At 42.1% G+C, this 17,268-nt stretch overlaps 1 long non-coding RNA gene across 3 annotated transcripts in view; it reads left to right on the top strand.

The window, feature by feature from the left end:
• Positions 1–17,268, top strand: part of LOC116665054 — a 138,542-nt gene that overhangs the window by 58,787 nt on the left and 62,487 nt on the right. The gene's annotated exons all lie outside the window — the stretch shown is intronic.

The following is a 17,268-nucleotide window of genomic DNA, read 5'->3' as shown; positions in this document are numbered from 1 at the left end:
CGTGGGTCCACTCAAGACCTGGAGGTAGAATCTAGGAGTATCATTACTCATCACTTTGAAAAGAGTATAGACCATTTCAGGTCTTGTCAAGCTTGTGTGATAAATCTTATGTGCGGTGAGTTGTTTTCTGGTCATGAATCATAGGACTATATGTTGGCCCAGGGGTAGGGTTGCCAGATAAAATACAGAAAGACCCAGTTAAATGGGTTTTACAAATAGTGTTGTTTATTATGTTGTTAATACTATAAATGTTAATGCTATTGCAGCAGGCATACTTAATACTAAAACATTATTCATTGTTTATCTGGAATTCAAACTTAACTGCGCTTCCATATTTTTATTTTCTAAATCTAGCAATCTGGTGGCATGGGGGGTTGGGGAAATAAAATAACCAGTCCTTCACTGCAGAATGTTTGAGAGGCCCTGTTGAAACACCCAAATGCTGGTCAGTGCTAATTAGGGAGGGGTTTCCAGACAGGCTTGCTGGCTGCAAATAGCAGAAACCTACTTTGGCTAATTTAAGCAGAAAAGAAATTTGTTGGAAGTATAGATAGTATACTGTACTGGGACGGATGCAGAACCAGGCCAAGGAAAGGTAGGAACCAAGGGGGCTGGGGAGCCAAGGGCACAGCCAAGGTCATGCTGCAGTAGGTCTGCTTGGGGAGGTGCCTCTGGGGCCACTGACTCTTTGCCTGTCCTTTGCTGGGTTTTAGCTCTGCCTCCATCAAAGTCTCTCCTAGTCTCTGGACCTGTAAGTTCAAGTTTCAAAGTGCCAGGTGGGAGCATCTGAGCTCTGGCTGCCAGGGAGTGGGAGAGGAAGTAACCTCTAGGATTCCTAGTCTGCCTCCCACCAAAAACTACACAGAGGGAAGAGAAAAAAATTTTACATTGGGGTAGCAAGAAATGGCAAACATCCACTATTGAGGGCTGAGGTGGACTTGGCATGGAAGTTGTGGGAGGAGTCAGGAGGGCTGTCTCTTCATCTATCTCACACCATTAACTGGCTGGGGCCCTTAGCAGTCACTCAGCCTCATTGAGCTTCAGTTTTCTTATCTGCAAAATCAATGGTTCCAAGATTTTGAATTTCACTGACTAGTAAAATTTCAAAGGGAATTTTGGGGATGAACATAGACATCTTGCCATTTTCTTGCTTCGTCAAGTAAAGATACTGCTTGAAACAGTGGTCCATTACTATCACCATCATCATCATCTTACAAAATGAAGTATATTTTAATACTAAAAATTAAGAAGGACATCGTCTCAGAATACTGATTAGTTCTTTAAATTAAGTGAGCTTTTAGAAAAACTTACTTATGTTGGTTTTTTTTTTTTCTTTTCTTTTTCCAAACTTCACTTGGATCTGTAAAAGACTGGCTGTACACTATGGGTTAGTGTTTGGGAACCATCAGCCTTAATGGCTCTGCCAAGATTATGATTCTTTGAATTTCTGAAAGCTGGAGAGGGGAATTTTTGTCTAGGTTTGTTGTTGGCATTGCAAACTTATTCCTTTTGATCCCTGAGCAAATTTTGTTTGGATGACCTCCAATGCATGGCATAAAGTCTATCTTTTAATGTACATTAAAAAAAAAAACAAAACACTCTTGAATGCAAGGAGCCTTTGGGACAAGGAAATCCACCTCTTTATATTGCTTAATGTTACTGTCATAGAGGTGCCCAGAGACCTTGGCAGTGAGTGCATTTCTATAAATCTTAAAAATCAATCAACTGATCAATATGTAGGGAGGGCTAGTAGACGTGCCCACTTAGACCACCGAATGCCTGGTCCAGCTTGGCCTTTCTTATCATTGCAGAGACTTTGATAAAGTGGGGATATGCAAAGGATCATAAAGATGACCCTTGTCTCTCCTTCCCACTCTTTTCAAAATCATGCCTTTTGAAGGCAGCTGGGATCGAGGGAATTGAATACGCACATTTTGAAGGAAAGAAACCACTGATGCATCTATAAATACCGAGGAATAATAATGGAAGGAAAAGGGACAGGTTATTGACTGTGGTTAAAAGTATAGCACAGAGTAATGGACCTCATCAGAAGGAGAAACTTTTCAGCTGTAAGGATCCAGCTCTCTAACAAGGCGGAGTGGGGAGAGGTTCGAAGACAGAAGCCCCTCTCTGGGTACTTGGGGCCAAGCGGATGAAAAACGAAAGGGTTTTAGTGCAGGCAACACCACTGCCTTCATCAGGGACTTTATCTGACTCTAGTTTTTGTTTTTTTTTTTTTAAGCCTATGTCCTATAATTCTGTTTTTCTTTGTAGATTTTGTGTTGACTCATTTTGAGTCCTCCATTTCTTCCCTCCCCTTGCCCTCCTGTGCCTGTGGTTGTCTCTTTAAAAAATTTTATCTTGTGAGTCCAGTTTGCTTTCCTCTTTGTGCCGATCCTTTTGGTTTACTGAATGCAGGCCCATGTGATTCATCCTGATGTTTTTCCTTGCAACTCTCTCTTGCTGGCGTGGATGCTGGGCTGTTTGAACACAATGACTACCCTTAAAAATCTTTCTTTCACTCACTTTCTTAGCCCAAGTTGCCTATTGCTGCTGTTTGCAGAGCTCTTGATGGAGACAGCTGGTCAGTCATATTGTCTTTGTACACACAGGGTGGTTTTTCGTACGTGGGTACATTTATCGTGGGACTGTGAGATGAAAAACTGATTCCTAAACAAATATATCAGCATTTGCATACAAAAACATAAGCAACAAAAACAAAATACTATCCCTCACCGTAGCCTTCTTATTCCAATGCTACTGCCAAGGTGAGCAAACTTCTGGACCCCTGTTTTGGAACTGCTCTTAGAGCTCAGCTGTAAATCTCACCAGAACGGTGGTCTTACTGCTTATTAATCACATCTTTTTATTTGACCTAAATTTATATTACCCAGCATTGTCACCCGACTAATTTAATTAAATCTGTTTCATATGGCTTTATTCACAGGATGATATTACAAATATTTGACAACACAAGCTAATCAGAACAGTTGCTGGTTGTAACCAACAGTTATACCCTTAGTGATACATGTCCTCTGAATATCATTCTGCCTTATCATATTCTAAAACACTTTAAAAATAAAAATACCCCACATATGATGAACTTTGATAGTTTTTGACTTTCCAGTGCCCAATCCTAGCTGCTCCACTGGGGGAATTCCCATTGGGTGTGGTCTTTGTGTTATAGTGAGCAGTGCCTGGCCTGTCGCTCCTGATGGTAAAAGGCCCGAGGCTTTCCTCTCCCCACTCCCTGGCTTCCAGGCATGTGACAGAGTCTCGGCCAATCAGGTACTCTCTTGAGAAAATACAAACAAGGCAAAGGTGTTTTAGTATTCATTCCAGATGGAGGCAGCGTCAGTGTCCTGGATGATGGCAGTGGTGTCTGATGGTGTTTTGCCAGAGCCTAACCAATCTGGAGGAAGGGAAATACCCAACTCAAGTCTTTGATGTGGGAGAAGAAAAACACTCAATTCAGGCTCACTGAAAGACTGAGACCTATAGGATTACAGAATTATAGAACGCGTCCCCTCATCCCACACTTTAGCACCACGGTAGGGCTCCTATATAATAACGGGGGATTACAATGGAAAAAACTTCATGTCTCAGGACTTATTTAACAAGAAACCTCTAGGGAATCTCAAAGACAGCAGAGGAGACGAGAACAAGGACACTAGAGGAAACTTTAGCCTCCGACACCACAGCTACAGCAAATAGTAAACACTGACTTACTCAGAGCCAGAGAGACATAAGATCTCACACAGGAGGCCTATTGACCTCAGTTCCTTTTACTTGCTACATCATGTCAGCTTTCAACAAAAGATTACAAAACATGCTAAATGGCACAAAACATAACGAAACAGAAAACGCAGTCTGAAGGGGCAGAACAAACATCAGAATGAGGCTCAGAAATGGTGGGTATTTTGAAGTCAACAGACGCAGAATGTAAAATCACTATAAATAATATGCTGAAGGCGTTAATGGAAAAATTATGTAAGAAGAGATGGATTATGTAAGCAGAGAGATGGAAACATTAAGAATCAAAAGAAAATAGTAGAAATAAAAATATTGTAACAGAAGTGAAAAATAGCTTTAATGGGCTCATCAATGGAATGGGCACAGCTAAGGGAAGAATCAGTGAACTTGAAGACATGTCAATAAAGACCTCCTAAGTTGAAAAGCAAAGAGAAAAAGGAATGAAAAAGACAGAACAGAATATCCAAGCCCTGTGGGGCAATTACAAAAGGTAGAACATGTGTAATGGGAATATCAGAAGGAAAGAGAAAGGAACAGAAACAATAGTGATTGAGAATTTTTGAAATTAATGACAGACACAAAACCACTATTCCAGGAAGCTCAGAGAATAAGCAGGAAAAAATACCAAGAAATCTACACCTATGCATACACACACACAAAAATCACTCTTGACATTGAGGGCATTATCATGTTCAAACTGCAGAAAATCAAAGTCCAAGAGAAAATCCTGAAAGAAGCCAGAAGAAAAACATACCTGAGTTATAGAGAAGCAAAGATCAGAATTATATTGAACTTTTCTTCAGAGATGATGTAAGCAGGAAGAGAGTGAAACGACATATTAAAATTGTTTTTAAAAAGCACCAAACTTGAGTTCTGTATCCAGCAAAATTATCCCTCAAAAGTGGAGAAGGAATACAGACTTTTTCAGACAAACAAAAATTGAGGGAATTTGTTGCCGGTAGGTCTGCCCTGCAAGAAATGTTGAAATAATTCTTTAGAGAGAAGGAATATTAATATAGGTCAGAAGCTCAGATCTATGTAAAGAACATTAGAGAAGAAACAAATGATGGTAAAATAAAACCTTTCATTTTTCTTATTCTTAATTGATCTAACAGGCAAGTTTGTTCAAAATAATGATGAAAACAATGCATTTGGTCATTATGGCTTATGTATAAGTGAAATGAATGACAGCAGTATTATAAGGGACAGAAGGGAAGGACTGGGAATATTCCATTAGAGGGTGCTTGGACTGTCTGTGAAGCAGGATAGTGTTATTTGAAAGTGGGCTTGGATTAGTTGTAAATATGTATTGCAAATTCGAGGGCAACCCATAAAAAAATTAAACAAAGAAGTATAATTGATATGATAAGACAGGAGAGAAAATGGAATCATATGAAATGCTCAATTAAAACCAAAGACAGAGAAAGAGTGGAAAACAAGAAAAGAAACAAAGAGCAAGGGCAATGAATAAAACAGTTACAAATGTGGGAAATATTAATCTATATTAATAATCATTTTACATGTGAATGGTCTAAATACACAAAAAAATACATTAATAAGTATTTTTAATCCATCAATAAATAGAGTATCTAGATCCTACGTCCTCCTTTTCTTGATAAAGACTCTGATTATTATGTAACACCAATGGCAATGGTATTAGAAGTTGGGGGCACAGGGACTGAATTGCAAGAGAATTGGAGAAGATATTGAGCTGGGCGTGAGGTGCCACTTGGGCTACTCTCAGGGTGCTGGTGTCCATCACAGGGTCAATAGATATTCCCATATGTCTGGCGTCCAGGCCCATCTATTTTTCCCATGTTTCCCAGGGGCCCCCAAGGACCACAGCCACTAAAGGATCAACCCCAGCGGTGATATTGTATTTCAACTCAATTTTTTTTTAATTGAGGTATAGTTGATTGACAATGTTGTGTTAGTTTCTGGTGTACAGCATAGTGATTCAGTTATACATATATATATTCTTTTTCATTACAGGTTATTACAAGCTATTGAATATAGTTCCCTGTGCAATACAGTAGGGCCTTGCAGGGCAGGGTATAGCCCAAGTGGTAGAGCACATGTTTAGCATGCATGAGGTCCTAGGTTCAATCCCCAGTACCTCAATTTAAAAAAAGCCCAATAGTAAATAAATAGACCTAACGACCTCCACCAAATAATAAAATAAATAAATAAAAATTTTTAAAATACAGTAGGGCCTTGTTGTTTATCTATTTCATATAGTCAACATTTGTTGATCGCTTAGTACATGCCCAGGGTAGGTGCTGGACACTCAAAAATGAATGAGACACAGTCCCTCCAATCACAGCACTGAGCAGATGGAGATATAAACAAATTACTTACAGGATAAGCAGCAAGTTGCTGGACCTCGCGATTTATGGATTGTCCAGCGTTTATCGTCAGAGGTCAAAAACAGTAGCGTTTAGATAGATTTTGTTTGGTCTGCTATATTTTGATTTTTAAAAATTGTTGCCAGTATTTATAAATTAGGAGCATTCACACAAAGATAAGATTTTCACCTTTTGAGGAAGAACTAGAAGATCTAACGACACTGGCCCTGACGGCCCTCGCGCAGCGACGATAGGCCACAGTGGAGGCAGGGTTATGTCCGTTAGACAAGGCGTGTGTTCTCCAGCTCACCACACTCCTTGCCACTCCCCATCGTCCCTGACACTGAGGCGCAGTGTCAGTGGCTTTTTATCCTTGTGTTTATACTCTTCTCTTGGGTCCATTTGACTCACATACATTATTTCCCCGCCCTGTAAGCATTTAAACTTATGACCTCTGTTCCAAGTTTAATTCTCATGGAAAGCAATCTATAAATAAGAGCCAAATGAGTAGTATTTTATTTAATTACCAATATTTAAGGGAAGTCTCAGTTTATGCCTGTTGTCTTTAACAGCACTCCCTCCAAAGTGTCCTGATGATGTATGACCAAAGTAGACATTTATCAGAGGGCTTCCAGATCACAGACAGGGGATCAGCCTTTCCAGCTCTCTCTCTGCTGGTCTGGAAAGGAAGGCTGGAACATTTTCGTATGATTTGTCGCAGTTTTGCTGCAGAAGTTCAACATGCTTTAGATTCTGGACATTCACCATCTCTCAAGCTGGCCACGTGCCTTCTTTTCCTCACGGGTCCAGGGTGGGCACCGGTGGTGGGCATCTGTAGCTGGAGGGAGCATGGTGTTGGCTACGGGGTTTCCACCTGCAGTTTGGGTGATGATGTGTTCTTCTGCCAGGATGAGATCGGAAGGGGAAAAAGGCACAGTGGCAGGCGCTGGGAAGAAACAAAGCAGAAGAGTCAGAAGAGGAGTGCTTGTGCTTGTGCAATGCCGTGGGCATCTGGGTTGGGGGAGCCTGCTTTTTGTTGGTGGGCATGGGGGTGGGGGCGAGGCAGTTTGGCCTTGGTTTGGTAAGTAGGCCTTGAATCCAGACAGACCGGTCTCGTAGCTCATTTTCCCACTGACTGATTTTAAGACTGGGCTATAGATTTAGCTTCTCTCTGCTTTAGTTTCCTCTTTGGCAAAAAGAAGAAACTACATACAGGCAGACCTCGTATTATTGTGCTTCAGAGATAATGTGCATTTTACACACTGAAGGTTTGTGGCAACCCTTCGTTCAGTAAGCCCATCGAAGACATTTTTCCAACAGCGTTTGCTCACTTTGTGTCTCTGTATCATATTTTGGTAATTCTCTTAATATTTCACACTTTTTCATTATTATTTTATTTGTTATGGTGATCTGTGATCAGTGTTCTTTCATGTCAACTATTGCAAGAAGATGACAACTTCCCAAAGGCTCAGATGATGGTTATCATTTTTCATGGTAAAGAAGTTTTAAGTTAAGGTACATATATTGTTTTTATGACATAATGTTATTGCACACTTAATAGACAACAGTATGGTGTAAACATAACTTATGTGGAATGGGAAACCAAATAATCTGTGCGACTCGCTTTATTGCAGTATTTGCTTTACTGTGGTGATCTGGAACCAAAACCACAATATCTCTGAGGTCTGCCTGTGGTATCTTACAGGGTTGTTGTAAAGATTCAACATGAGTAAAGCCCTTAGCACAGTGCCTGGAACATTGCAATAGTTCAATCAACAAATGGTAATTATTATTGTTGTAGTTATATCCAGTATAGACTTATCAGACAAAGTGTAGGCTGCCCAGTTAAATTCAAATGTCAGATAGGCAATATATATTTAAGAACAAGGATGTCCCATGCAGTATTTGTGATATCCTAAATTTTTGTTTGTTTATGCTTTTGTTGTTTATCTGAAATTCAAATTTAACTGAATGTCCTGGATATTATTAGTTATATCTGGCAACCCCCAGCTGGTCTGCTTCCAAACCTCATTCATCATTCCCTAATTCAGGCAGCACATGTGTACTGAGCACCTACTATCTGCCGGGTACTCTGGTGGACAAGAAGTAAATCAAACAAGGACTGCTGACTTTGAGGAGGTGGCATTCTAGCAGGAAGAGACAGGTGACACACAGCAGGCATACTAAATAAGCTATACAGTGTATGAGATGATTCGAAGTGCAATAGGGAAAAAAAGACAGAGGAGAAGGTTTAGAGAGGGCTGGGAGATAGTGGCACAGGTAGCGCTACTCAGCCAGGTGGCCCTTACAGGCCGCTTGAAAGATGAAATTGGAGCAAAGACCAGAAGAAGGTGCAGGGGTGGGAGCTTGTTCAGCACGTGTAGGTGAGGTAAAGCTGCCGAGCCAGGGAGAGGGCCTGGCACCTTCCAGGAAAAACAAAGAGGCTGAGACTACTTGCGTCCGTGTGGAGCACGGCCTGCAAGCTTGAACGGCTGCCTTTGCCGGGACTTCACAGTTGCCGGTTTCCACCAGCAGCTGACCTCCAAAGCTCTTCTTTGGCCAGTGGGAGCTCTCCTGCTTCTTGGGAGCAGCCCATCTAAAAGGGCCAGGTTGAGAGTGATGTGCTAGGATGTAAAATTTCAGGAAATGCCCACTCCTGGCCAGCGGGGGTGGGAGGGTGATGCCCTGACTGACTGCTTAAAGTCTGTGCCCTAGGAACCTCCTGTGCATCACCCTAGTCCTGGCCCTGCTTCTTGAGGTGGGGAGCTTTAACCCTCAATGCCTCTTTGCTTCCCTTGCACACAGGATACGACCTTCCCCCAAACTGGGAGCCACTGCTCGGGACTAGTGCTAACTCAGGCTGGGTCCTTCACAGCCATCTTCTCACGAGGGCCCTGCTCTCTCTGCCTCTGAGCTGGGTCCTCGTGGGAACCCCAGTCTCTCAAGTGTTCTGCATGTGTTTGAACCTCAGCTGTGGGCTGGGTTTCAGGTCTTTCCCACAGGGCTCCTGGGCCCCATGCAAAATCTAGGGATGAGTCCGAGCAGCTATTCCAGGGTCGGCAAATATTTCATGGAGACAAGAAGGTGAAATAGTGCCTGAGGCCGGGTCCCCCGGAGATGAGGATTTGGGTGCAAGTGATTTATCAAGAAACGGCTTCCAGGAAAAACTGAGGAGGGAGCAGAGAAGCAGGACAGGCAGGGAGCAATTTCAGGCAGATCCCGGGGGGAGGGAGGCTGCAGCCGGATCCTTCAGTCTCTGTGAGTCTGGAACGTGCAGGAGGAGCCTCAGAGGTGTCTAGACCAGAGGCAGGAGGCCAGCAGTCATCCTACTGCAGTCATCAGTCATACGTTAAGGGCTGCCCAGAGGAGGGGGCTGGGGCGTATATTCCCAGGCAGCTGCGGCTCTGTGCTCCTGTAAACAAAAGTGACTCCTGTAGCCTGAGGAGGTCTTCCAGGAGAGTCACAGGTGCACAGGTTTAAGGGCAGAGGTTTTTGAAGCAGCTGGAGGGGTGCATAGAAACCAGGTAAAAAAGTCCCCGAGGGTCTGAGTGGAGCAGCAAGTGGGTGCATGCCCAGAGCCCGTGGATGACTTATGGGGACTCTGGGGCCCTCAAACCCTCTTCACCTAATAGGCTGGGGCTAAATCCAGTCAGCTGCCTGTTTTGGTTAATAAAGATTCACCTGTTTCCACATCGACTAAGGCCGCTTCTATGCTATAACCCCAGAGTACAGCCCTCAAAGCCTAAAGTATTTGCTGTCTTTGACTCTTTACGGCAAAGTTTGCCAGCCCCTGGAATAGATCGTCATCTTGACCTCAGCTCCAAATAGTCAGTTACACTCTCATTATCTTCTCCTGATCATCTTTGGACCATGGAGGTGGATCGGGTTTGGGATGTGAGGTTGGGGGAGGAGCAACGGGCCAAGAGAACCCCGAATGTAGGGAGAGGCCCCTGGCTGAGAGAGTTGAGGTGTGTGTGCAAGAAACAGCGAATTGTCTTGTCGGCCTAAACAGGGGATGCTTCTCCCCCTGTCAGTTTTGGGGGAAGCAGAGGACTTGGGAGAGTGAAGGAGCAGGGTCCACTGGCCACTCTGCCAAGAGGAGGGCTGGTGGCATGAACATCCCTCCCAGTTTTTTGCTCTCTGCTGGAAGCGTAAGTTGTCCCCTTCGGAGGTTAATGCCTCCCGTGAAAGAGAATGCTGGAGAAGTCTTCTGTTCTTATCCCCTTGGAAGCCTTCACGTGCATTCACTTTTCCTCTTTTTGTTGCTCCTGAGGAGTCTGATAGTTTCATAAGCAGAAGTAAAGAATACATGCATGGCAAATGCTTGAGCCCACATCACTTTCTGGAAAGATGGGTTGGACTGTAACCTCCCAGGAGCAGAGCCAGGGGCCTGTGGGGACGCTCCCCCTCTATTCAAAGCAAAAGTAGGAATTTGAACATTGATGGCACAGTGGGAGGGTCTTAGAAGGCGTGCAGCTTGTGTTGTTGGAAAGAAACAGTGAACTATATTTATGTGTGTGTGTGTATTGCCGTATTAGACAGCAGAGAATGGTTTTGACAGGCTTCAGTTCTCTTCCCACGCTGTTATACCCTAGACTGGCTCCCCATTTGGGGCATGTGTGTAATGCCAAGCGTGCGCATGATGTGGTCATAGGAGTTGCTGATGTGGTTTGGAAGGCAAAGATGACATGTTGACATCTTTGGAAGACAAAAGCGTTCTTTTAATGTAAGGCGGAGGCTCTCACCTTGAGAAAGAGTTCATGATGTCAGCCCCCACCCTCCTGCCCGTCCTTGGGAATGCACATCTCCATGACTGAAACCCACTTTTCCTCACTAGTGCCTTTTGGTGGGTTAGCAAAGCCTGTGTGGAAACAGCCTCAGGCATCACGTCTCCTCCCAGCCAACCAGAAGCTGTGTCTCCCTCTACGATGAGCTGCATGGTGGGTCTAGCTGGGATTCTGGGTAAATAATTACTGAGCTGGGGCCACTCATGCAGCTGAGGTATTTCATAGGGATGGGATTCCAAGACACATGAGTTCCATGTTTGCTTTTCTAATTTACACTCTGTCTCTGCAGTTCAAGACTATCATTTAGAATACACCGTAAATGCTAACATAGAGCAATGTAAGAAACACAGTTGCACTACGATATTCTTACAATGGCAATATCTTTGTTTCTTTGTATTTTTTAACTTTTCTACAACAAACATAGATGACTTGTATTATAAAAGACACCACCACCACCAAAAACTGGAAGGAAAAACAAGCAAAAATTAATATCTTTTCCTTCATTTATAGTCATAGATGTGGCCCAAGTGGTGACCAGAACCATGGGATCCAAAGTGGGCTCGTCTCAGGCCCAGTGATCTACTTCAGTGTTGGGTCAGTTAAGGAGTTTAGTTGTTCTCGATGCAAGTAATTCTTGGTAGATCTTCCTCTATGAGAACATTTATTAGTAGCTAAGCCGGTCTTAAGTCTTAGGTGAGGGTGCAAGATTTGGAGACGAGAACAGGAATACCCATATATAGTAGGGAGCTAAGACATGCCGGTCTCTTTTTTGCTTTTATCCAGCATCTTATTAGAGCATCTGCAGAAGACTTCAGTATTACAGTTTACCACAAATGTCGTCCTTGCATACGGGCCCCTTGCTCTTTGACTGAAGTTCAGTTTCTGGAGCAACTCCAGTTCTGGGTTTGTGTGGTCACAGTGGCTCTCCTCCCATTGCATAGGTCCGCATGGCCAAAGACCCTGGGAGCATGCCCACTTTCAGAGATGATGCCCCCGTGACCTCAGTAATAAGGCCCGTTAACACATACCGAGGCAGCCACGCGGTACAAATAAAGCAATGGGAAGGGTGTGACTTGCTCCTAAATGACACCTCAGCAGGTCTGGCAAGGAGCACAACTGCAATTCTTAAAAGTGACGTGAGACTATCAAAGAAGGTTCTGGAGTGGACCCGCCAGTCTAGGTCCTGGTCCAGCTTCCTGTTTCTGCACATGTTGCATGGTCTTCCCCTGCTGATGGGATTAGTCAAACAACCTGTAGGATTCACTGACTTTCTCTTTCATTTTCGCACTGGTTTCCACTCATTTGCCTTTGGAATGATTAGAACTCTCTGCATTCTTATTTGGAGCCCCTTTCAGTGATGGTGAAGCCTCACCACATGTAGAGGCATTTCTAATTTCCCTTTATGTATATTTTTTAAACTATTTCTGTCGATTACTCATCATTCAGGCTAAGTCCACCTAGTGGGCTTTGTAATTAGATAATTGGAATTTATCATCAACAGCAGTGAGCCTTCCCTGAGCTGTATACCGTACATACATCGGATACTGCACTCTGCACTGGTGATTCAAAGACATGGTGGTGTCAGATACCGTTTCACTGGGGTTTCATGGGTATTCATCTTGGCCAGTACTCTAATGCCTAATGTATTCAAATGCCAGCTTTTCTCTTGCACTTTGGCGTCTCGGTCAAGCCTATTGACTTTTCTGATTCTCAGTTCTCATCTATAAAGTAGAAATCATCACACGTCCAAGGTCTTACGTGAGGAGCAAATAAAACTGTACATGAAAGACCTTTGAAGACTATACAAATATGAGGTTATTGTTACTCTTACTAGACAAGGAAGATCTATCACATGCAAGTGACAACTGGCTAAAAAACTATGTTGCCACACAACACTTATCTATAAACCAAGTCCCTAGGTCATTCAGCGGTGTCAGGCAGTGATGCTGTAACATGTAATTGGTGGCTGATAAATATGCAAACCCAATACGTGATGTGATGGAGGCAGCACAGTGCCTGGCACATAGTAGAAGTCCAATAACTGTCTGTGGAATTGAGCAGAATTGAGTCTCAAAGGATGAGTAGAAATTGGATAGGTCAACTGTGTAGTGGATGACATTCTGAGCAGGAGGTACAGCACCAAAAGTGCTTTGGACATTGGAGAAATTTTAAGAAATCTGGCAAGGCTAGGATGAACTGGGGACTGATGAGAGATGAGGCTGTAGAGTAAACAAGGGCCGGATCATGAAGGGCACTGTACGTTATGCAGGAATTTGTTTTTCATTCTGAAGGCAAAGGTAAATGTGGGAAAGATTTTAAATAAAAGAGAGAGATGTTCATATTGGCCTTTTAGAATAATTTCTCTGGTAGCAAGTATATGATGAGTAGAGAGACCAGGAGGAGCATCTCATGATGGTCCAGGTGAGAAGTGGGTAGGTTTGGACTAAATAGTGGCAGGTGGGGTGGCGCGTGGTGATGGAGACCAGGAGACAGAGGCAAAAGGAAGTCACGGGGCAGAACTACCAGACTTCCAGTGATTTGGGTTTTATGCGTGTGTATGTGTGTGTGTGTGTGCGTGTGTGTGTGTGTGTGTGTGTGTGTGTGTACAGGGATCAGGATGACTCCCAGACTTCTGCTTCAGATGGCTGGCAGATGGAGCCATTAAAAAGATAGAGCAAACAGAAGGAGAAAGTCCATCAAGAAGAAGGTATATTATGTCCATAATCTGCTTTAAGAAAACATAGAAATGTGCCATATGTTTTAGACAGAGTTTTATCTAATATATTAAAAATCTTCTTTAGGTGTCATCTTTGTCCCTTGACCATGACTTTCCGCATGGTTCAGTAGATAAGCCAGATGGGTCAGAAATGCTGTGTGCTCGGACTCCTTTCAAAGGGCAGAACAATGGGTGAGGAGTCTGGACCTGTGTGTGTTAGTGCGGAGCCGGTTTCAACTGCTTTGTGACAGACTGCTTCTGAATTCTTTCCAACTATGGATTTTTGGTTAAAGTCATCAACCTGCTGCACCTGACACCGAATAGATTATGTGTATATGGTTGGCTTAGTGGAAAATTCTTATTGGAACAGCTTTTGAAACCATTTAAGAAAGATACGGAAGATTGTCTTGTAAGCCAAGGCTATTTCTATCCGTTCATTTGCTGTTACGAAGCCACAGCTTCCGTACTGCTTTTCATCATTTTAATTCTGAAATTTATTTTCTTTGTAAAATATTGTAGCACAAGAAACATGGGATGATTTTCATTTCTGGAGGAATGTTACCACTTTTACAGAATGAATGTGAGTTTCTCGAAGGCAAGATTCGTTTTGTTTATTTCTGAGTCCCCAGCACATAGAACTTTCTGGCACATACGAAGCGCTTAGCAGATATTTGTGGAATATGAAATGATTGAATGTCAATGATGGCTATCTTTTTAAAGAAGACATTTCCCAGTTTCCTAAGTCAAACATATTTCATAATAATAGGTATAATCACAAGCAGGACCTTAGCCCAGAATATTTTTAGAGTATTTTAGGTGGAAAGAAAGCTTGAAAAATGACTATTTTGTCTCCCCCTCAACCCCCACCCTGTGAGGGCTGAAGAATCTGTATTTTTTTGCTCCTCTTAAAGTCCAGTCAGCCTTGGGATTTCCCACCACTTTCCCAGTCCCTTCATAACGTCTGGGCACTTGGATTTTTGGTTCTGTTGCTTCCCCCAAAGCACTTCTCATCAATCATAACACCAAGTTGACATATGGATCTCTATGTAGCATAAGAAATGTTTGCTAAGGGTTGCTAAAAGTATGGAGATTGTGATTCTCATTTAAAAAAAGTTACTGGTATTTTTAGCAAGATGTTCCCATTTTCCTTTTGAATTAGTAAATTACATGACCACATTAACTCATCCCATCTACTACCCACATTAAACTTCAAGCAGGAGCATATTCTGAAATGCCTGAATTTTGCAGAACATCCAATGACAGGCATTGTTTAAGAGCAGCAAGAACACCTTCCAGGCAGAATTCACCACAACACCTGGCACACAGCTGGGTGTTCATAACAGACTGGTGGCTCTGGGTTATGTTTGCCTGCTTTGGTTTCTTGTCTTCTGAATCTTGTGGAGACTTCCTCCTTCATCCTTGTGGTCCTTCGGGGTTGTTATCACGAGGCCCCATCTCCCTACCACAGATAGGGGTGGGTGTGTGACCCTGAGAGGCCGATTCAAGTCCATCAACCCCAACACAGTGCCTCGTTTAGAGACAGGAGTGTGACTCAGTGTCTAGGGTCTTCGTCTGAGAAGGAAGCCAGGGAGGACAGTCTGATGGCATCCTTGGAACCACTGCATCCGACTGTGCTTGGGGTCCACAGCCAGACTTCCCAGAGTCAAGTCAAACATCTTAGTCTCTTTTTTCTTAAATAAATTCAAGTTGCTTTTCTGTCATTTGCAACCAAACGAATCCTAATTCATAGAGTATTTCATTTGAAAAGTTAAAATAATCATGATATTAATCAGTCTGCTGTGAACCCCTTCCCTTTCTTAACATTTGGGTTTGTAACATACACTTATTTACATGTTTACCAAATTTAAATGACACATCTGAGTTCAAGACACATTTAGCCTAGAAGCTCATGTCAAACAATTCTTTATTTTTTATGGTACAAATTAAAAGTGACAGATCTGAAGCTGTTAAGAAATACACAAAGTGCAGCTTTACCGACCATACAGATATTGCTCTAGATTAAGTACAGTTTTGTCATTTTTTTTTTTTAAACATTAAGCAACCTGTGCAGATAAATCAGCTTTGGTTTCAATGTCAGAGCAAGTAAGGAGCTTTTAAATATCCAGTTTGGCTTCTTGGTCACAAGTCCATCATGTCAACTTCTCGTCATGATGCTTTTTTTTTTCCCAAACAACCCAGTCTGTTTGCTGCCCTCCTTCCTGCTGCCTGCTCCAGGCACGGAGAAGCAGCTCTCTTCCGTGCCTCATCAGTGACCCTGGTGACCAGTCTGGATCACAGCACGTAGGACAAAAAAAAAAAAAAAAAATCACTCTCAACAACAAAGAAACAAGTGTGCCTCGCATAATTTCAAGTTGAAGACAAGCAAATCACGTGACAAAAAGCTCATTACAAAATGGTATCCAAACAGATTTTACAGTCACATTGACATGAAAATCAATTTCCTTTTTCTCCATTTTTTTTTTAAGCTTGGTCATTAACTGGGTACAAGTAGAGTGCTGAGGTAAAACACTGATGAACAGTTTGTATTTCTTTTTTTTTTTTCTTAAAATAGGAACAGTTTAGTATTGCAAGATTGTCAGCAACATTTAGCCATTATCTATACAATGTGCATATACCTACAAATATTGAGCTTTGGTCCAGCGAAGAGAAGATGAGCAAAGGCATTTTACAATTTCTTTTTGGTTATAGCTTGAGTTCTTTGATACGCCTCTACTTGTTTTTTGTTTTTTGTTTTTTTCCCCTAGCTCCTTTTGCTGTTTTTTGTTCTCTCTTTTGTGGAGTGTGTGTGTGGGTGTGTGCGCGCGCGTGTGTTGTATATCGTGTGATTTCAACATAAAGAAACCCAAAACCTTGCAATGCAATTAAAATTCTCAACTGTTCACAATGTTTTTTTTGATTTAAAAAGAAAAAAACCACCCCACAAACAAGTGTAAAATATAACATCAGTCTTTTTTTGTTGTTGTTAAACAATGAAGAAAATGAAGATGACAATAATTTAAAAACATAAAAGAAAATATTAAAGCTTGAAATACAATCACATATGCCTGAAGCGGCTTTTATTTTTTGTTAGTGGCAACCTTAACCTTCAGTTCATGGAAACATAAAAGACACTTAAATGTTACTGGCATGTGAAGTTGTTTACAAGTGGAAATAAGAAACGTAATAAAATTAAGCAACAGGTGTGGTCCCAAAGACTTACGAGTTACATAGTATAATTTATATTCCTAAGAATCTGTTCAGGCACCTTTTAATGCCTTGTAGCAAAAAATTTATCTGTAAAAAATTAATATAAGAAGCATTACAACACCTTATAAATAATTTATAAAACAATACAAAATTATAAAACTATAAAAAAAATCACTGCACATGAATGGTTTTACGACTGTGGGATGAATATACTTTTTTATTCCACTCTGGAAGATTACTTTTCTTTTTTATTTTCACTGTCTTAGTTATACCCTCCCAATTATAGATCTCCAAACTGAGCAGGCCTTATGTAACTGCTGCTGGCATATGTTTAAACATTTAGCATCCATCATGTTATCTTGTTAACTTCTCTTCTTGGGGAGTTTTTCTTGATGGAATTTGGAGCAGGTCCTGGGAGAATACAAAATCTGTTTAATCAATGCATTTTTGGATTTCTGGG

This window comes from Camelus ferus, chromosome 7, assembly GCF_009834535.1.
Source record: "Camelus ferus isolate YT-003-E chromosome 7, BCGSAC_Cfer_1.0, whole genome shotgun sequence".
NCBI classification, from domain to species: Eukaryota; Metazoa; Chordata; class Mammalia; order Artiodactyla; family Camelidae; genus Camelus; species Camelus ferus.
The sequence above is the reverse complement of the archived record's forward strand: the minus strand, read 5'-3'. Positions and strand labels throughout refer to the sequence as shown.